Source organism: Lolium perenne, chromosome 3 (assembly GCF_019359855.2).
Source record: "Lolium perenne isolate Kyuss_39 chromosome 3, Kyuss_2.0, whole genome shotgun sequence".
Classification (NCBI taxonomy): domain Eukaryota; kingdom Viridiplantae; phylum Streptophyta; class Magnoliopsida; order Poales; family Poaceae; genus Lolium; species Lolium perenne.
This window is the reverse complement of record NC_067246.2, coordinates 147121544-147143826: the sequence shown is the minus strand read 5'-3', so window position 1 is coordinate 147143826 and position 22283 is coordinate 147121544.

Sequence of the window (22283 nt, the reverse complement as noted above, 5' to 3'; positions counted from 1 at the left end):
TGTTATGTTCGATGGATATTTCGATTCCATTGACTTTCAGTAGCTTTGTGCAATGTCCAGAAGTGTTAAGAATGATTATGTCACCTCTGAACATGTATATTTTGATTGTGCACTAACCCTCTAATGAGTTGTTCTAAGTTTGGTGTGGAGGAAGTTTTCAAGGATCAAGAGAGGGAGATGATACAACATGATCAAGAAGAGTGAAAGCTCTAAGCTTGGGGATGCCCCGGTGGTTCACCCCTGCATATATCAAGAAGACTCAAGCGTCTAAGCTTGGGGATGCCCAAGGCATCCCCTTCTTCATCGACAACATTATCAGGTTCCTCCCCTGAAACTATATTTTTATTCCATCACATCTTATGTGCTTTGCTTGGAGCATCGGTTTGTTTTTGTTTTTGTTTTGTTTGAATAAAATGGATCCTAGCATTCTTTGTGTAGGAGAGAGACACGCTCCGCTGTAGCATATGGACAAATATGTCCTTAGGCTCTACTCATAGTATTCATGGCGAAGTTTCTTCTTCGTTAAATTGTTATATGGTTGGAATTGGAAAATGATACATGTAGTAATTGCTATAATGTCTTGGATAATGTGATACTTGGTAATTGTTGTGCTCATGTTTAAGCTCTTGCATCATATACTTTGCACCCATTAATGAAGAAATACATAGAGCATGCTAAAATTTGGTTTGCATAATTGGTCTCTCTAAGGTCTAGATAATTTCTAGTATTGAGTTTGAACAACAAGGAAGACGGTGTAGAGTCTTATAATGTTTACAATATGTCTTTTATGTGAGTCTTGCTGCACCGGTTCATCCTTGTGTTTGTTTCAAATAGCCTTGCTACCCTAAACCTTGTATCGAGAGGGATTACTTCTCATGCATCCAAATACTTGAGCCAACCACTATGCCATTTGTGTCCACCATACCTACCTACTACATGGTATTTCTCCGCCATTCCAAAGTAAATTGCTTGAGTGCTACCTTTAAATTTCCATTCTTCACCTTTGCAATATATAGCTCATGGGACAAATAGCTTAAAAACTATTGTGGTATTGAATATGTACTTATGCACTTTATCTCTTATTAAGTTGCTCGTTGTGCGATAACCATGTTCACTGGGGACGCCATCAACTACTCTTTGTTGAATTTCATGTGAGTTGCTATGCATGTTCGTCTTGTCTGAAGTAAGGGCGATCTACCACCTTATGGTTAGAGCATGCATATTATTAGAGAAGAACATTCGGCCGCTAACTAAAGCCATGATCCATGGTGGAAGTTTCAGTTTTGGACATATATCCTCAATCTCATATGAGAAAAATAATTGTTGCTACATGCTTATGCATAAAAGAGGAGTCCATTATCTGTTGTCTATGTTGTCCCGGTATGGATGTCTAAGTTGAGAATAATCAATAGCAAGAAATCCGATGCGAGCTTTCTCCTTAGACCTTTGTACAGGCGGCATAGAGGTACCCCTTTGTGACACTTGGTTAAAACATGTGCATTGCGATGATCCCGGTAGTCCAAGCTAATTAGGACAAGGTGCGGGCACTATTAGTATACTATGCATGAGGCTTGCAACTTGTAAGATATAATTTACATGATACATATGCTTTATTACTACCGTTGACAAAATTGTTTCTTGTTTTCAAAATCAAAGCTCTAGCACAAATATAGCAATCGATGCTTTCCTCTTTGAAGGACCTTTCTTTTACTTTTATTGTTGAGCCAGTTCACCTATTTCTCTCCACCTCAAGAAGCAAACACTTGTGTGAACTGTGCATTGATTCCTACATACTTGCATATTGCACTTATTATATTACTCTATGTTGACAATATCCATGAGATATATATGTTATAAGTTGAAAGCAACCGCTGAAACTTCATCTTCCTTTGTGTTGCTTCAATGCCTCTACTTTGAATTATTGCTTTATGAGTTAACTTTTATGCAAGACTTATTGATGCTTGTCTTGAAGTACTATTCATGAAAAGTCTTTGCTATATGATTCATTTGTTTACTCATGTCATTTACATTGTTTTGATCGCTGCATTCATTACATATGTTACAATAGTATGATCAAGGTTATGATGGCATGTCACTCCAGAAATTATCTTTGTTATCGTTTACCTGCTCGGGACGAGCAGAAACTAAGCTTGGGGATGCTGATACGTCTCCGACGTATCGATAATTTCTTATGTTCCATGCCACATTATTGATGATATCTACATGTTTTATGCACACTTTATGTCATATTTATGCGTTTTCTGGAACTAACCTATTGACAAGATGCCGAAGTGCCAGTTCCTGTTTTCTGCTGTTTTTGGTTTCAGAAATCCTAGTAACGAAATATTCTCGGAATTGGATGAAATCAACGCCCAGGTTCCTATTTTGCCCGGAAGCATCCAGAACACACGAGAACCACCAGAGAGGGGGCACAGGCCCACCAAACCCTAGGCCGACGCAGCCAAGGGGGGGCCCGCGCCCCCCTATAGTGTCGGCGCCCCTTTGACCTTCTGACGCCGCCTCTTCGCCTATAAGAAGCCCCTCGACCTAAAACCTCGAGACGGAAAAGCCACGGTACGAGAAACCATCCAGAGCCGCCGCCATCGCGAAGCCAAGATCTGGGGGACAGGAGTCTCTGTTCCGGCACGCCGCCGGGACGGGGAAGTGCCCCCGGAAAGCTCCTCCATCGACACCGCCGCCATCTTCATCACCGCTGCTGTCTCCCATGAGGAGGGAGTAGTTCTCCATCGAGGCTAAGGGCTGTACCGGTAGCTATGTGGTTCATCTCTCTCCTATGTACTTCAATACAATAATCTCATGAGCTGCCTTACATGATTGAGATTCATATGACGATGCTTGTAATCTAGATGTCGTTATGCTAGTCAAGTGAATTTTACTTATGTGATCTCCGGAGACTCCTTGTCCCACGTGTGTAAAGGTGACAGTGTGTGCACCGTGTGGGTCTCTTAGGCTATATTTCACAGAATACTTATTCACTGTTATGAATGGCATAGTGAAGTGCTTATTTATATCTCTTTATGATTGCAATGTGTTTTGTATCACAATTTATCTGTGTGCTACTCTAGTGATGTTATTAAAGTAGTTTATTCCTCCTGCACGGTGTAATGGTGACAGTGTGTGCATCCGTGTTAGTACTTGGCGTAGGCTATGATTATGATCTCTTGTAGATTATGAAGTTAACTATTGCTATGATGGTATTGATGTGATCTATTCCTCCTACATAGTGTGAAGGTGACAGTGTGCATGCTATGTTAGTACTTGGTTTAGTTGTGTTGATCTGTCATGCACTCTAAGGTTATTTAAATATGAACATTGAATTGTGGAGCTTGTTAACTCCGGCATTGAGGGTTCGTGTAATCCTACGCAATGGTGTTCATCATCCAACAAGAGTGTAGAGTATGCATTTATCTATTCTGTTATGTGATCAATGTTGAGAGTGTCCACTAGTGAAAGTATGATCCCTAGGCCTTGTTCCTAAATACTGCTATCGCTGCTTGTTTACTGTTTCACTGCGTTACTACTACTGCGTTACTACTGCTTGTGTACTGTCCTGGGCAAAGCACTTTTCTGGTGCCGTTGCCACTGCTTATATATACATTCATACCACCTGTATTTCACTATCTCTTCGCCGAACTAGTGCACCTATTAGGTGTGTTGGGGACACAAGAGACTTCTTGCTTTGTGGTTGCAGGGTTGCATGAGAGGGATATCTTTGACCTCTTCCTCCCTGAGTTCGATAAACCTTGGGTGATCCACTTAAGGGAAAACTTGCTGCTGTTCTACAAACCTCTGCTCTTGGAGGCCCAACACTGTCTACAGGAAAAGGAGGGGGCGTAGACATCAACACCGCCTCGTCAGCCCTCCGACTCCGCCTCTTCGCCTATATAAAGGTCCCTGACCTAAATCTTCGATACGGAAAAGCCACGGTACGAGAAATGTTGTGGGTATACTTCATGGGTGTACCATCGATAGTGCCTAGATCCGGCAAGCCCGGGTGGCCCACAGACGGTGATGAGGCATGTGGCCCATCGGGCGGCCCAGTTGCTGTAGATCATGAAGGAAGAAGTCCAGCCCAGGATCAGCAGGCCGGATCCGTACCGACCTTAGGAGTAACCCGGATCCATGGAGGCCCATGAGGAACCCGGATCCAGTACGACGTGTATGGAAGGCGGATCCGTGACGTGCACGGCAAGATATTGTACCGTAGCTAGGCTATCTGTAATCCGGCTAGGACTCTCCATGTAAACCCTAGATCCGAGCGCCTTTATAAGCCGGATCCCGGGACCCCTAGAGGGACAACCACAACTCATTGTAACAACGCGAAAGCGCCCAGATAATTCCAGACAAGCAGCAGTAGGCCCTGTCATCGTGCAGGTGTTCCGAAGCTGGGTAACTCGCGTACCACCGTCCCGAGAGCACTCCGCCCTATGGCCCCTACTTCTTCTCCCCCTCGTGAGGATCCCTCCTCCGGGGTACCGTCGATTAGGCAACGACAGTTGGCTGCTCCCTTTTAAGTTCCGCCTCCTTTAGTTTCGTCTCCAGCTCTTGGTACGAGGAGCGCAGGTTCTCAAGTTCAGACGAAGCTGTTGCAAGGGAGGAGGATGCGCCTATAATAACATAAGTTAACAGCAAATCTAAAGTCGGAATTTGGTTAATGACGAAGAAGGCGGAAACCAACCTTGGGCGTCCGCCAGTTGTTTATCCAGTTCTGCATTTTCATCCTTCAGGGTCCGGATATTTTCCGCTTCGACTCGAAATGTAACGCGGCGCTGCAGGGCAATGTTCTTGTGCAGCTCGTAGTGCAGCGCCTGCTGTTCCTGTAAAATTTAAACAGTGCAGGAGTAAAAATTCCACCTGTAGAAGTGGTTTCTTTTAAAGCATCATTGCCGGAACTTTTCCGCCATAATGCTTGGGGGCTACTAGTCCATTCTAAAAAACTTTCCCGGAAGTAATCTTTCTCTAAGCATCTAAGCACTAACTACTTTTTGAGTTTCCGCCTACATGCTTGGGGGACTCTTGGGAGTACCTTTTGCTTGCGAGATAAGTTGATCGCAGAATCGGCCAACGTTTTCTTGAAGTCCTGGATTTCCGATGTCCCGGAATCAGGCTTCCCCGAGCGTTGTTCAGCATGGCGTTGAGCAGGTCTTGTTCAAGCTCCCACTTCTCCGCTTGATCAGCTTGTTGAAAAACTTAGTGGCATACGCCTTGGGGGTGGAAGTGGTGTCACCGGATCTCCAAAGTTCTTCGGAAAAACGACCATGTCGCCGCCGCCTCTCCAGCTTTCTCGGAAGAAGTTACTTCAACCTCTCCTTGGCCTTGTTTTTCCGCCTCTTCTTGGGCAGGGCCTTTGGCCTTAGGATCTTCTTCGCCCGCATGCCCGCTGCTAACCGGAATTATTTCCGGTGGAGTGTTTGCGGCAGGTGGGGGAGATGGATCAGCCTGAGGGGGCGACGGTTGGGGAGTTGGGTGGGAGACGCTTGGTGGAACTGGAGTAGAGGGACCAACAGCCGGAGATTTCTTCATGTATTTTGTGATGGGCTCCTGGCTGGTGGTCCGCGTGGCAGCGGTTTTCGGATTCCTGCAAACAAGTGAAAGGGTTTAGACAAGAGATAATTTCGCTAAGTTAAAATTGCATCATGCTCGGAAACTTACGGGGCGCCGGGGATGATGGGGCGTGTGCCCTGGCCAGCTGTCGAGAGCATTCTTAGACGCGCACGCTCCGCTTTCCTTGAGTCTAGCGGAGGTGGTTTTGTCGTCTTCGGCTTCTTGGCGGAGGCCTCGCCGCTAGCTCCGGCTTCAGAGCCGGAAGCTTTGGCGCGGGGACGCTTTGTAGGTCGAGGGGCCGCCTTGCGGGGTGCCTGGTCTTCTTCCTCCTCGTCGTCCTCCGGAGCCTCCTCCGCCGTGTCGCCGGTGACGGGGACGCGAATGATGGTGCGGAAGTTTTCCTCCGCCAAAGTGTTGAGCTGGAAGGAAAATGAACAAGAGTTAGAGTTAAACATCAAAAAACTTGGGAAGTTTGAAGCAACGGAAAGAACAAAGCTTACCGGAGGACACTGATCGTTCGTGTAAATATCCTTGAACAGTTCCGGGACCTGTTGGCCCCTCGGAATCTTCACCAGCGTCTTGAACCTTCTCTTCAGAGAGTCGGCCGGAAGATCGTGGCGGGTAACCCGGAGAAGATCATCCGCCCCGGTATAAGCGCACATCAGGCGCGCGTTGTAGCGTAGAGGCTGGATTCTCCGGGAAAACCAGCTAAGTGTGAGCTGGGCTCCGGTCAGTCCGTCGTGGACTAGCCAGGAGATTCTCCGCGCGGCCTTCTCCAAGATCGGAGTCAGGGCGAGTGAAGGGACGAAGCTCCAGCTTGCAAGTTCTTCCGGAGGTTCGTTGACAAACTAGGGCAGGCCTTCGTGGACTTCCGGGACTGAAGCATTCTTCTCATAGAACCATCCGGCATTCCAGTACCGGACGGATTCATGCGAGTCGTGGGGAGGATACATGCGGTTAGGGCGGAGCATAAATGTCATGCTTCCGCAGTTCACCATTGCTTTGTCCTTGGTTTCTTTCTTCACCCGGAAAAGAATTGCCACAACTTGACATCTTGCCGTATCCGAAGATGTCCTTAACAGATAGTCACGATGTTGGACAAGTGAAGTTTTGAATTTGGGCAAATGTTGTGGGGCTGGAGCCCGTAGGTGTTGAGTATGGTGAGAAAAATTCCGAACAAGGGAGTGAAAGTCCGCATTCCACCCAAGCCTTGGTCATGACAATTTCTCCGGCTTCTGGCTTGGGGACGTCGGAGTCACGAGTGAAACTCCAGTGTGTGGAGATCATGCCCTCGTTCTGGAGCTCTCTAAGCTCCACGTCGGTGGTCGCGCAAGGCCACCATTGACCCCGTTCTCCTTCGCGGATCCGGGCCTTGGACGCCCTCTTGTTTTCCGCTTCCTGCACCTTTGCTGCCATCCGAGCTTGTCCCTCGAGTTCTTCTTGGAGCTCTTGGAGGGTAGGGATCCGGCCTGGAGCGGTCTTTGGAAGATGCGGAAAAAGGTTGAGCTAGTCTGATGTCGGAAACATACGGTGGCAGGAATGATATGGGATCCGGGCATATGGGTTCTATTTGGTTGGGATCCGGGCTACTCGAAGAGCTACCAGTACAAAGTGACGATTCGAGTGGCATGCTTCCGGCTGCACCCATACAAAGTGTTTGAGTACCCGGATCACTAAGTCTATCTTCTACACTAGGTTGTCTTCTACAAGGCCGGCGTACTTACCGCTAATGGCGCGGTGGCTCGACGGAACTCCGGCGAAGATGAGGTCACCGAACTTGAAGGAAATCGTCCCGCGTGACCACGAATCGGCGGCGGAGCGAATTTCTCGTTCAAACGTGGGAATCTTGGCGCGAGGGGAGCCTTGGTTCGGCGGCGCGCGAAGTTCACCGTGGCGAAGCTCGCCGGAATCGAGATCTGGCGGGCGGAGCGGTGCGAGGAGGAAGACGATGTGGTGAGAGGGGGTGAAAAGAATGGATTTTTACCGGGCCGCGGAGTATTTATAGGCCGCGCTCGGAGATTCGGGATCCGGATCCAACGGTGGAAACTGAACGGTCACGCCGTTGGATGGATGACACGTGTTTAGGTCAACTGCGGTAAAACGACGTGGAGGTAACTTAACCCTGCACTCCCGAAAATTCCGGCTGAAGATTTGCATCTGCGAAAATTTAGCGCGGGAAATGAGGAAGTTGTGTGCGGGAAATGTGGAACTTCCGTTGTTAAGTATGATCTGAAGATGAAGGATTTCCGGAACCGTTTGAGTCTTTTAAGATTCCGGGTAATTCCGTGAAGATAAGTTGTCTCTCATTCGAGCAGGGAGTAACCTGGAAATGTTCTTTGGAACGTCGATGGATGAAGTCCCGCGGGATGGGAGCATTTTCCGGCTATAAGTTGAAAAAAAGAAGAAAATGCAAAGTTGGAGCTCTTCAAGTTTCTCCGCGTTACCAACGTTTGCCGAAGATCATGATGGACCAGCAAGGCGGAAACTGCAGGCGAAACTCGGAGAACTCTGGGGGCTACTGTTGTGGGTATACTTCATGGGTGTACCATCGATAGTGCCTAGATCCGGCAAGCCCGGGTGGCCCACAGACGGTGATGAGGCATGTGGCCCATCGGGCGGCCCGATTCTTGTCAGAGATCATGAAGGAAGAAGTCCAGCCCAGATCGCGGGCCGGATCCGTACCGACCTTAGGAGTAACCCGGATCCATGGAGGCCCATGAGGAACCCGGATCCAGTACGACGTGTATGGAAGGCGGATCCGTGACGTGCACGGCAAGATATTGTACCGTAGCTAGGCTATCTGTAATCCGGCTAGGACTCTCCATGTAAACCCTAGATCCGAGCGCCTTTATAAGCCGGATCCCGGGACCCCTAGAGGGACAACCACAACTCATTGTAACAACGCGAAAGCGCCCAGATAATTCCAGACAAGCAGCAGTAGGCCCTGTCATCGTGCAGGTGTTCCGAAGCTGGGTAACTCGCGTACCACCGTCCCGAGAGCACTCCGCCCTATGGCCCCTACTTCTTCTCCCCCTCGTGAGGATCCCTCCTCCGGGGTACCGTCGATTAGGCAACGACAAGAAACCTTCCAGAGCCGCCACCATCGCGAAGCCAAGATCTGGGGGACAGGAGTCTCTGTTCCGGCACGCCGCCGGGACGGGGAAGTGCCCCCGGAAGGCTTCTCCATCGACACCGCTGCCATCTCCACCGCCATCTTCATCAACGCTGCTGTCTCCCATGAGGAGGGAGTAGTTCTCCATCGAGGCTAAGGGGCTGTACCGGTAGCTATGTGGTTAATCTCTCTCTCCCTATGTACTTCAATACAATAATCTCATGAGCTGCCTTACATGATTGAGATTCATATGATGATGCTTGTAATCTAGATGTCATTATGCTAGTCAAGTGGATTTTACTTATGTGATCTCCAGAGACTCCTTGTCCCACGTGTGTAAAGGTGACAGTGTGTGCACCGTGTGGGTCTCTTAGGCTATATTTCACAGAACACTTATTCACTGTTATGAATAGCATAGTGAAGTGCTTATTTATATCCCTTTATGATTACAATGTGTTTTGTATCACTATTAATCTATGTGCTACTCTAGTGATGTTATTAAAGTACTCTATTCCTCCCGCACGGTGTAATGGTGACAGTGTGTGCATCGTGTAGTACTTGGCGTAGGTTATGATTGTAATCTCTTGTAGATTATGAAGTTAATTATTGCTATGATAGTATTGATGTGATCTATGCCTCCTTCATAGTGTGATGGTGACAGTGTGCATGCTATGTTAGTACTTGGTGTAGTTGTGTTGATCTATCATGCACTCTAAGGTTATTTAAACATGAATATCGAATATTGTGGAGCTTGTTAACTCAGGCATTGAGGGTTCGTGTAATCCTACACAATTAGTGGTGTTCATCATCCAACAAGAGAGTGTAGAGTGGTTCTATTGTGTGATCATTGTTGAGAGTGTCCACTAGTGAAAGCGGGATCCCTAGGCCTTGCTTCCAAGCATCGAATCTCCGTTTGTTTACTGTTTTGTTGCATATTTACTCGCTGCCATATTTTATTCAGATTGCTATTACCACTCATATTCATTCATACCACTTGTATTTCACTATCTCTTCGTCGAACTAGTGCACCTATACATCTGACAAGTGTATTGGGTGTGTTGGGGACACAAGAGACTTCTTGTATTGTGGTTGCAGGGTTGCTTGAGAGGGATATCTTTGAACTCTTCCTCCCTGAGTTCGATAAACCTTGGGTGATCCACTTAAGGGAAACTTGTTGCTGTTCTACAAACCTCTGCTCTTGGAGGCCCAACACTGTCTACAAGAATAGAAGCACCCGTAGACATCACCCATCTCTACCCTGAGCGCTCGTCGCTACTGGTACTCCCCGGTACGCACGGGGGAGGAACATGTCCAGCTTGAAGTGGACAGCGGGGTTCCCGTCGTTCGCCGAGGAGATGCGATGGGGAGAGGAGAGAAGGAGGAAGGAGAAGGAAGCGATGATGGCAGAGGAGCGGAGGTTGGCGCTTCTGCGACGAAAGCTCTTAATCCTCCAGATCAGCCTCGCCTCAGAGTGGGCGGTAGAGCAGATGGCGAAGGGGTGGAGGCCGCAAATTTCTGGGCAGGGGCTCGAGGAGCAGGTGGCTGCGGCGCTGGCAATGATCAAGATGAAGGATCCCGAAGACCCGCGGCGTCAAATGGCGGAGCAAGGGCTGAAGGATCTAGAAAATTGGACGCCGTGAGGGCCTCCCCCCAGATCTCGCCGTTGAGGTCGTCCCCGGTGCTGGTGCAGGGTAGAGATCTGCGGCCTGTAGTCGCTGCGGGTCTCCGAGGTTCCGCTGATGATTGGCGGTGAAGGGAGAAGATCAGAAGCGGAAATCCTTCTCCGACGAGGTACTGCTCGCCAGAGAGGATGGGGAAAACTGGAGGGGGTGCTCAGGGGCGGGCCCCGTTGCGCAGCTGCTCTTTGGTGGCAGCAATTGGTGGCCGTCGATTGGACCCTCCAGAGCAAAATTGGGCCGTCCATGGATCATCAGGGATGGCGTCTCTTGGAAATGTGTCTTCAATTGGAGATATATGTTTGGCTGCGTCGGCAGTGTCGACCAACAAACCCCTGGTCGGATCTAGGTTTCCGCCTAGTGTCCCGACCTTGGTCTGGGTCAGGAGAGAGCTAGTCCAGAATAGTTCCTTCACACCTGCTGATTGCTATCCTGCTAGACATGGATTTCTACCCAATGCAAAAGTTATCAAGTTCTCTGATCTCTGGGGAGCGGCAGAAGGGAAGAGATCTTTCGTTCAGGTGGTCAAAATGGCGGGTGGTGGTCGTGGTGCGGGCAGATTTGGTGGTGGGACTGGTCGTGGGTCTGGTGGTGGGCGTGCACCCCCAGCGGCGGCGGCGACATCATCGGCTGCTACCTCCTTGGGTGCTGCCAAGGAGCCAGTTGGTGTCAAGTCAGAGTTTCCTCCACAAATGATGCAGCAATTGGGAGCTGGTCAAGGTATGTTCCCGATGCTTCAGCCAAACATGTGGAATATGACGATGAGCCAGTGGTCACAGTTCTTCGGCAGCCAGCAGATTCCTCAACCTGGTTTCAATCCAGTGATGATGGTTCCTCAGGGGATTCCCCCTAGCCTCCCGCAGTCTAACAGTCAAGGCAGTAGTGCTAGCATGGTTCCTTCACAGCAACCGCAAGGCTCTTGTGCTGGGAAGAGCAAGAAGAAGAACCAGAAGAATGATGTTTCTGATGGATCAAGACAGAGTGGAGATAGGGGTGGTGCTAACCTTCAGGTATCTGTGGCTGGTGGTCTTGGGCCTATTCTGGATCCAAAATTCAAGAATGTAACTTGCTACAATTGTGGAGAATTGGGACACTATGTGGGCCTATGCACTAGGATCAAGAGATGTTTCATATGCAGCAAAACTGGGCACTACATGGATAATTGTCTCATGTGGTACTCTCTTCTTCCAACGACCCAGTACTGGGGGAGTGCAAATCCGGGGCTGGGTTTCTTTCATGTGGAAGTGGAGGGTCCAGAAGCTGTGCAGTGGTTGAACATGGACAATGTTGGTGTGGTGGTGATTAAAGAAGGTGAAATATCAGCTGATGAACTTGAGAAATGTTTCATTGATATGTGGAAAGCAAATTGGTTTTGGCAGATTAGACAGATTGGCCCCAAGAAGTTCTTAGTTAGGTTTCCTCCTAGCAAAAGTATTAAGGACTTAGTGGAGTACCCCTCCATCAACCTAAAGAAGGATGGTGTGGTGATCTACTTTGAGAACTGGGAGGGTGAAGCTGAGACATTTTAAGAGTTTCAAGAGATTTGGGTTAAAATCTATGGTATCCCTACCAAGTGGTTGACTTGGAAAACTGTCTGCCAAATCTCAACCTCTCTGGGTGTGCTTGTGAATATTGATTGGCAGGGCATATTCAGAAGCTTCTACAAGGAGGTCAGGGTTAAGGTGGCTGTGAGAGACAAGACCAAGATCCCAACAAACAAACTGTTTGAGATGGAGCAGTGTTTTTACCTGATCAATTTCGTTGTAGAAAATGAAGGGGAAGCCATTGATGTGGATGAGGATGATGATGAAGATCCTGGACAGGGCAATGAAGGTGATGCAGTTGATGATGATAATGAGATTGGAGATGACTTCAAGAGCTTGGACAAGGGCAAAAATAGTGGAGCTAACAGTAAGATGGAAACAGAGCCATCCATGCCTCTTGGTGGAAGGAGTGAGGTACAATCTGTTGTTCATCAGAAGCTGGAAGCATCTGTTCAGGAAAAAGTGCTTGGGAAAGAACCAATTGTACAAGTCAGTAATGCTCTAGTCCTAAGGGGAGCTGAGGAAAATATTGGGAAGAACCTTCTTCAGCACTTTGATGATGAGAGTGATGAAGAAGCTGATGATGGCAAACAGGGGAAGGATAGTTTGGTGCCTAACAATCCTGCTCTTGTGATGCCTCCCATGGCTTGGAAAGAAAAGAAGAATTGGGGACCTGTACAAGCTACAAGGATGAGTTCCAGGATTACAAGGGATGGTAAGTCAGCTATAGAGAAAGCTCAAGATCTTAAGAAGGCCAAGAACTTGGAGATTCCTAAAGGTAATAGAATACATGGTTTCTCAAATTCTTTTGCTGCCCTTGACAATCCAACTTTATATGATAATGCAAAAATTGCTGGCATTAGCCTGGGTCACAAAAGTCTTAATGTTGACTCTGTTATTGATGAGATTAAAAAAGCTGAAACTAAAAGGCTTGTTGATTTTCATAAATCCAACCCTGAGAGTTTTCTTCCTAGTGACATTAGTCTATCTTTGGAAGAACTGAGGGTAGGTTTGGATGATAAGGATAAGGTTGTCTCTGATTAGGAAGATTACATTAGTGATGTGCCTGATGAGGATGAACCTTGGACATTAGTCCATAGTAGAAAAAAAGGTAGAAGAAAACTGATTTTTAAAAATGGTAGTAGCTCTAATATGGAACTCTAGAGGTCTAAATAGACCTGATAAGCTTACTAGAGTACATGACCTCATTAGAGAGACATGTCCTGATATTATCTGTTTTTCTGAATCTAAGAAAGAGGATTTCTCTAGTCTACAGCTTAAGCAATTAGATCCAGGGGAGAAGTTTGCCTGGAATTGGTTGCCTGCTGTGAAAACTGCTGGAGGGATCCTTGTTGGGGTTAGCATTGATATGTTTGATGTTATTAAGTGGGATATTCTTTCATATTGTGTGTCTGTACACATTAAAGCAAAAAAAGATAATGTCATTTGGAGAGTTATTGCTGTGTATGGATCTGCATATGAGGAACATAAGCTAGACTTTATTAATGAATTGCATAATGTCATGGCTTGTTGGAATGGTCCTACCCTGGTTGGTGGCGATTTCAATCTCATTAGAGAAAGGTGTGAGAAAAACACTGGAAACATCAACCAACACTGGGCCAATCTTTTTAATGATTGGGTTAATAAATTTAATTTGATGGAGATTAAGAATCCCAGTAGACAATTCTCTTGGGCTAATAATCAAGATAATTTGGTTATGGCTTTACTTGATAGAGTGTTTGTGACTACTTGCTGGGATTCTCTTTTCCCTGCTAGTAGTCTAGCCTCTAAAGCTAGGGTTGGGAGTGATCATACTCCACTGGTTGTAGATACTGGGGCTTTGAAAATTCCTGTTACTAAGCAATTTAGATTTGAGAAATGGTGGCTTAATATTGAGGGGTTTGATCAGGTGGTTGCCAAATTTTGGCAAGCCCCTTGTCATCTCCAGAAACCTATTGACAGATGGAATTTTAAGATTAGAAATACTAGGAAAGGCTTAAAAGGTTGGGCTGCTAATATTGAATCTGCTCAAAGGAAGAATAAACAAAACTTGGTTGCTGAATATGATCCACTTGATATTATTGCTGAAACACAGTGTTTATCACCTGTTTCTAAGAAGAGGATGAAAGATATTTCTCTTGAGCTCACCAAAATTTGGAGTAATGAAGAAATTAAGGCTAGACAAAGATCTAGAGAAAGATATATTTTGGAAGGAGATCGTAATACTGCCTACTTCCATTCTGTAGCTAATCGGAGGAGAAGGAAGAAGCAAATCTGCCAATTGCAAGGTGATGAGGGGATGGTGGAAGACAACAAAGGTATGCTGGATATTGTTGTTAATTATTATAAGGCTTTGTTTTGCAAAGAACCTTGTCTTGATGTTGATATAGTAGATGATTTCTGGGACCCAGAGGACATGGTGTCACAGAATCATAATGAGATGCTTGATGCTCCTTTTTCTGAGAAAGAGGTAAAGGAGGCTATTTTTGGCTCTTATGCTGAAGGTGCTCCTGGTCCTGATGGTTTTTCTTTTCTCTTTTATCAACACTTTTGGGAGCTCATTAGAGCTGACTTCATGGATATGGTTAAGGATTGGAATGAGGGAAAACTGGATCTCTTTAGGCTAATTTTTTCTCTTTTGACCCTGATTCCAAAGGAGACTGATGCTGTAACTATACCGAAATTCAGACCTATTGCCTTGACAAATTGCAGTTTTAAATTTTTTTCTAAGTGTGCCACTAATAGGTTGGGTGTGGTAAGTGAGAAACTTATTTCTCCTAATCAGACTGCCTTTATTAAAGGAAGATATATACTTGAGAGTGTGGTATCTGCCCATGAAGTAATTCATGATGCTGTTCATAGTGGACATAGTGGTTTTATTTTTAAACTTGACTATGAAAAGGCATATGATAGAGTTGATAGAGATTTCCTTTTGAGCGTAATGAAGTTGAGGGGTTTTAGCCCCAAATGGATGTTGATTATTGAAGGGCTATTACATAATGGTTCTGTTGGTGTTAGGATCAATGATTGCAATAACAATTTCTTCCTTACTAGCAGGGGTGTAAGACAAGGGGATCCTATATCACCTATTATTTTCAATTTTATGGCTGATGTTTTTACTAAAATCCTATATAAAGCTGCTTCTGGAGGAAAGATAGCTGGGCTTATGCAAGGCCTGGGAAGGGGGGTATCATTAGTATGCAATATGCTGATGATACCTTACTCTTCCTTGAAAAAAGTTTAACTTCTGCCATTAACTTAAAATGTATTTTGGCTTGCTTTGAACATATGTCTGGGATGAGGATTAACTTTCATAAGTGTGATCTAGTTCCTGTTAATGTGATTGAAAGTGATGCACAACTTTTTGCACAATCTTTGAGTTGCAAGTTGGGTGAGTTTCCTTTGCAGTATCTAGGGGTTCCTCTGCATCACTGCAAGCTTAAAAAAGAGGATATTCAACCTGTTGTTGATAAAATCATTAAAAGAGCTACTGGCTGGAGAGGAAAGCTACTCAACCATGCTGCCAAACTAGAGCTGGTTAGGAGTGTCTTGGCCAGTATTCCCATTTATCTCCTTAGTGTGATCAAGTTCCCCAAATGGGCCATTACTCTTATTAACTCTCAGATGGCTCACTGTCCGTGGGATAATTATGAGGGGCACCATAAGTACCATCTAGCTAATTGGGGTTTCGTCACTAGGAAGAAGGAATATGGAGGTTTGGGAATCCCTGATTTATCAGAGATGAACATATGCCTTCTAGCTTCCTGGATCAAAAGATACCATTTGGATGATAACAAAATTTTGAGACAGATAGTAGATAATAAATATAATGTGAATAACCCTAACATTTTTTCTTGCTCTGCTAATGGGGCCTCTCCCTTTTGGAAAGGGGTGCTATGGGCTGCCAAGGCTGCTAAGATGGGATATATGTGGAAAGTTGGAAATGGTAGAACTATTAAATTCTGGGAATACCATTGGTTTGGGTCTTGTTCTCTAGCTATTCAATTCTGGGAAGTATATTTCACGTTAAATGAGCAAAATAAAACTATTGCTGATCTATGGGATGGTGTTTCTTTGAAAATGACTTTTAGAAGGTGTTTTGACCACAAATTGATGTTGCAATGGTTGGAAATTCAGCAAATTGCACAAACTATCCTTTTGGATGATTCTCAGGATTGTTTGATTTGGAAGTGGGAAGCAAGTGGGGTTTATAGTGTAAAATCTTTATATGTTGTGGTTAACTTTGGGGGAATTCAAACTGTTGACATACATTGTGTTTGGAAAGTCAAAGTACCCCCAAAAATACACTTTTTTCTCTGGTTGCTCTCCCATAACAAGCTTCTCACTAGAGACAATCTGGTCAAAAGACAAAGTGTTGATGATCTGACTTGTGTTTTTTGCAATGAGTTAGAGTCATGTCAACATCTGTTTTTTGATTGTGTGGTTGCTGCTAACATTTGGAAAGGGACTTTGGATGCTTTGGGTGTTGATTTGCAAATTTCAAGCATACATGATGTTGCTGCTTTGTGGAATGATAGAAAGAAAAATAAGAAATGTAATATGATCTTTGCTGCTGTTTTGAGAACTATCTGGATTACCAGAAATGACCATATTTTCAATCGGGTTCAATGGTTGGGTATGCAGGCTTTGTGGAGACGCTTGGTATGCAGCTGTGTTCAGTGGAAGGTTTTGCTGAAGGAAGAGGAAAAAGAAGGGCTGATGTTTATGCTGAACAAGATGGAGGAAGTGGCCAGGATGCCACCACTGATATTGTGGCCGGATCCTGGGTGATTCCACAGAAAAAGGCAAGAACAACACTGGAGGTTTGTGACATGAACAGCTCGAGAGGCTTTGGCCCAATGCTAATGACTGCAGAAGATTTGGCAAGGACCCTTGAGGCAAATGATCTGGTCCTGGTGGGTGATGGAGCGTGCTTCCAAGTTATGGATCGTCAGTGACCCTGTGATGGGTTGGAGTGATCTTTTGCTTACCCGCCTTCTTCTGATGTTGTCTAGTTGTTGTGTGCTCTCTCTGTAGTGACTTGGTCTGTGATGTAAGTCTGATTCTGCAAAGTGGTGTTGGTTGGTTGTGCTTGGGAGGGTTTTTGGGTGCTTGTAATGATATATTGGAACCGGGGGCATGCCCCTATTTCTCTAAAAAAAATTGTTAGGTTGCTCGCCGCTCAAAAGCTACTTGAGATTTGATTATAATTTCATTCAAGCTTGCAGAATTTCTATCGAGTAATCCATTTTTCTCTAGCTGATTGTGTTTGCGGACACATTGGATTTTATCAATCAGTTTACTGAAGCCCCTTGAGAAATGCGATGCTAAGATAACTATGTTTTCTGCCAAAAATCTGGAGAAAATATCTTGCAATACTACAAGATTTATTGTTTCTATGCTGTTGAAATTTGATGTTACAAACTCCTTATTCTGAATGTTAACAAGGAGGACTGATCAGTCACTTTTTGTAGTTTCATACCTGAATTAACTTGACATGATCTCAGTGATTCTCACATAGGAAGACACACGAGAGAGGAATTTTGCATGTGTAAAAGTTAGTAGCTCTACTGTTCTATCTTTTCTCTTCTTATTCGGAAGAATTGCAGCAAATAACGTGGAGATAACAAAACGTGATTGAGTGTGTCACCAAGTTGCGCGCTGGACGTGCCATCCCACGCCCGCACCTGTAGCTTGATCTGCTACCAAACTGCTCAAGATGCTACTTTTTTTTTGAACAAGGAGAGGCGCCAGTGGCGCCAAAACTTTATTCAACTCATAGACAGTTTACAGCATGTATTACAAGACCTGGAACTTGAACTGCTGAAAGTATAGGACAATTAAAGTTTCTATGAGTTGAACTAGTGCAACTATAGATAGGCTGAGACAAAGCTTGTCTAAGAGCCTGATGAGCACAATTATGAGCTATTTCATTGAGTTCCCTCTTGACATGGTATATTGCTACTGAGGAAGATTTGAATAACTGATTATATTCTGCAATCTGACTTCTAATCTCCCATGGAATCTGTTGCAACTTAGTTGACTTGGATGATGCAGCTGCTGCAAGCACTTTGTTGTCCGTCAGAAAAGCCTGTTGCTGAAGGTTAAATATCGATGCAATCCGAGCAGCGAATAGAAGTGCATCTGCCTCCGCTTGAAGAACAGAAGAAGTTGTTGGAATAGAGGCTTGTATCATTACCGTAGCAGCAAAAGTCTTATCCTGAATTTGATCGTACACTCCAATTCCTGTAGTTGTTACTGAAGTCATGCCTGGTGCTTTCTTCATTTTCCAATCAGCATCTGAAAAAAACTTTGATCCTGAAATTAACAAGTCTGATTTGAGGGTGTGGCCCTGTGGAGGAATCTGATGTTGTGCATGTAATTGTCCTCCTGTTTGTCCCTGTATGGATGGTTCTTCTTCTTGCACCGGTTTCTTCTCTGTTTTAGCCTGCAAAACATCCACCATTTCAAGATTGTGCTTTATTGCATTAGCCATTTGATGAATTTGAGTTGGGTGTCCTTTTTTCTTATTAAATAAGTTATCATTCCTTGACTTCCATAAGCACCACATAAAAGTTAAAACATTGGCAAGTGTGGCATTTGGGTGATTCATATTTAATAGCTTTAGAAGTAGATCTGATAGAGAGTTTGTATTCAAGATAAGAGCATCAGTTCTAATATACCATGGATGGCCGAACCAAGCAGCCCTAGCAAAGTTGCAAGTGAAGAAAAGGTGAAAGTCATTCTCTTCCATACCACACCTGGAGCAAAGCTTGCTGATGTGTCTCGTGTACTTACCTGCCCGAGCACCAGTTGGTATAGCCTTTCTAAGTAATCTCCATCCGAAAGCTTGGACTCTTGGAGTTACCTGTTTGTTCTGCCAAATAATTTTTAGTAACTGGATGGTGGCTGCATTTACCTCCCTTGGCTTTGGTTCTCCATTATCCTGCATATTTTTAAGACAAGCTCGGTATGCACTTTTGGTGTTACATTTGCCTGTAGGTGTTAGTTTCCAACAGAGTATGTCTTCATCTTGAGACGAAATAATTGGAGTGTTTTTTATTGCAATGGCCATGGGAATCTGGAAGAGAGTATCAATGATTTGAGTGTTCCACACTGGACAATTAGGGAGCCACAAGTCCTTTACTTGGGCTGGGTAGGAAAAGCCAGCAGGCTGAATGATTAGAGCATCGTATATGTGAGCCCAGTCGGTAAACCAAGGTGTGCTCCAAACTGAAATGTTGCCTTGTGTTATTTGATAGAAGGAGTGAGCCTTTAGGACTGGGAGCATTTTGATTATGGAGGCCCAGAAGGCTGATTTGGGTGCATTTGAATTTGGGCGCCAAAGCGAGGAGTCCGGGAAATATTTTGATTTGAGCACATAATGTAGAAATTCATTGGACTGATCTGCAATTCTCCAAGCCGCCATGAGAATGAGGGCTTGATTCATAGCCTGAAGATTTCTAATTCCCAAACCTCCTTCATTTTTGGGTGTGCATATGTCCTTCCAAGCTCTTAGACAAAGAGACTTGGATTTTGTTTCTTCTCGAGCACCGGTCCACCAGAAATTCCTAATAATAGCAGTGAGTTTTGCGATGATTTTTTTGGAGAAAAGGATGTTCGACATGTAGTAGACCGGGATGGAAGCAAAGACTGATTTGATAAGTTCAAGTCTGGCTGCGTGAGAGAGTTTGTCAGCTTTGTAGGTACCCAGCTTGGATTTGAATTTGTCTAGGAAGAAATTGTAGGCTGTAGCTCTATCTTTTGCTGGAAGAATGAGAGGATGTCCAAGGTGGATGAAATTTTTATCAATCATTGGCACCGGGAAGATTTGAGTTATATCTTGGATGATAGATGGAGTGACGTGCTTGCTAAAGACAATTCCAGATTTGCTCCAATTTGGAATTTGTCCCGATCTTTGACAGAAGTCTTCCAAAATATCTTTCATTTGTATTGCTTATTGTACTGTTGCTTGTCCACAAACTAGCAGGTCATCTGCAAAAAGAAGTGAGTGTATCGAGGGGCAATTTGGTCCTAGAGTTATACCTGCGAGACAACTCTCAGACATGGCATGTTGCAAAGCAATGGATAATTCATTTATAGCAAGAACAAATAAATAAGGAGATAAGGGACACCCTTGTCTTATGCCTCTGCTCCCTTTGAATTTTGCAAAAGGTTGTCCATTAATAACAACTGAAAAAGTCGGCGAAGAAACACAAGAGTGGACTAAATTGATGAAATGAGGGTGCATCCCTTTACGAATGAGAGCCGTGACAATGAAATTCCACTCAAGTCTATCGAAAGCTTTTGCAAGATCAATTTTTAGCATGAAAGATTTGTTTTTCCAGGAGCTTAAAGCAAAAGAATGTGTAATTTCTTGTGCAATTATAATATTGTTGCTTATGCGCCTACCTTCGATAAAAGCTTGTTGAGAGGGATGCACATAATCTGGCAAGTGAGGTTTGAGTCTATTAGCTAGACATTTAGCAATGATTTTGTAGATGACATTACAGAGGCTAATAGGTCTATAATCAGCCGGAACTAAAGGAACAAGCTTTTTAGGGATGAGAGCAATATGGGTTTCATTGATGTGGGATGGCATAATACCTGTTTCGAAGAAGCTTCTTACCAACTTTACAACATCATTCCCAATCCATTCCCATGTTGCTATGTAGAATTCCACATTGAAGCCATCCGGTCCTGGTGATGCATTTCTTTTCATGTCCTTTAGCGTGTCCAAAATCTCATGTTCATCTGGTATGCTATAAGTGTAGTCCTGGGTGTCTTGAGGAGGATTCGTTCCAATGAAAGGTCTGCCAGTGTTAGCTTTTCCAGAGGCAAAGATAGATCTAAAATAATTTACGAAAGTGTTGCTTATTTTGTCTGGCATGAATTGCAGCACGTTATATTCATCATTCACTGAAACAATTGTATTCCTTCTTCGTCTTTTAACAACTGCATGATGGAAGAAAGTAGTGTTCCTATCTCCATCTTTTATCCATTGTTTTTTGGCTCGTTGCATATAGTAATCTGTAAGTTTAGTCATAGATTGTTCATACCTTGTAGCCAGGGACATCTCTAGTGCATGGTCCTGTTGTGCGAGCGGCTTCATTTGGATTTGCTTGATCTGTTCCTCTATATTGTTCAGCTCTTCTTTTTTTTACACCAAATCTTGAGTGTACCTGCAAGATGATTAGTCCTTGCCGCGAAAGATCTGTTTGCAGTTGAGAGCCAATCATTTTTCGCACAGTTCTGAAAATTATCTTCTTTTAACCACCAATTTTCAAATTTGAAAGAGCGTTTAACTCTACGAACGGAACCATCAGTTGAAAGAAGAATGGCGGCATGATCACCAAGAGTATGAATAATAGGCATGTTATAAACATTAGAAATAGGAAAAGCAGCACACCAATCAACGTTAACCAAACAATGGTCCAATCTTTCAAAGGTGGGTTTAGAAGAAAATCTTTTATTTGTCCAAGTATAAGCAGGACCACTGAATCCTAAATCAAAGAGACCACATTGTTTAACAAGAGTACGAAAAGCATACATACGAGCATGATTTATATTGGGAGAACTCTTGTCCATATCATATAAAAGATCGTTCATGTCTCCTATACAAACTATAGGGAGGCTCGGGTTGTCATACACAAAAGAAGCTACCTTATTCCAGATATCACTAGTTTGGCGATGATACGGATCACCATAAATACAAACTAGGCCAAACTTCTGATTATTAGTAGTACAAACCGCAGTAGCTAGAATAATATGGAAGCTAGTGATATGAACATTTACTTGTAGGCTATCATTCCACATTAGCCAGAGCCCACCAGAGCGACGCTGAGAAGGAACTACCACACTATCATGCATGCTAAACCTAGCAACAAGATCTGATGCTTTCACTTTTGAAGATTTGATTTCCGAAACAAATATTACCTGAGCTTTCGTAGAATGGATCATCCTGCCAAGATGCATCATTTTCTCGCTGCGAATGCTCCTACCCATACCTTGACAATTCCAGCCGAGGGCTTTCATGGTGTTTGTGAAAGTGGCTTTGAATTTCTTGCACTTGAGCAGGATCCTCTCGAGGTGTCCTTTGCCGCAGTGAATACTAGAAATGAGGAAATCCAGACCAGGCTCGGGTCAGGTCGAGCGCCGGCCTAATCAAGACGGCGGTTGAAGATATACTCTCTCGCGAGGCGGAACAAGGCACATCAGCAGCCAAGAAAAAGCAGCAATACAACACAGAGAGGAAATCGGGGCTGGAAAACTCGAAGGAAGGAAGAAGTGAGAAATTGGGGATTTTCGGATGTAGTTCAATAGGGTGAAGGGAGAGCGGGGATTAATCTTGGAGAGAACCAGATCGTGATGATAGAGAGGCCAAAG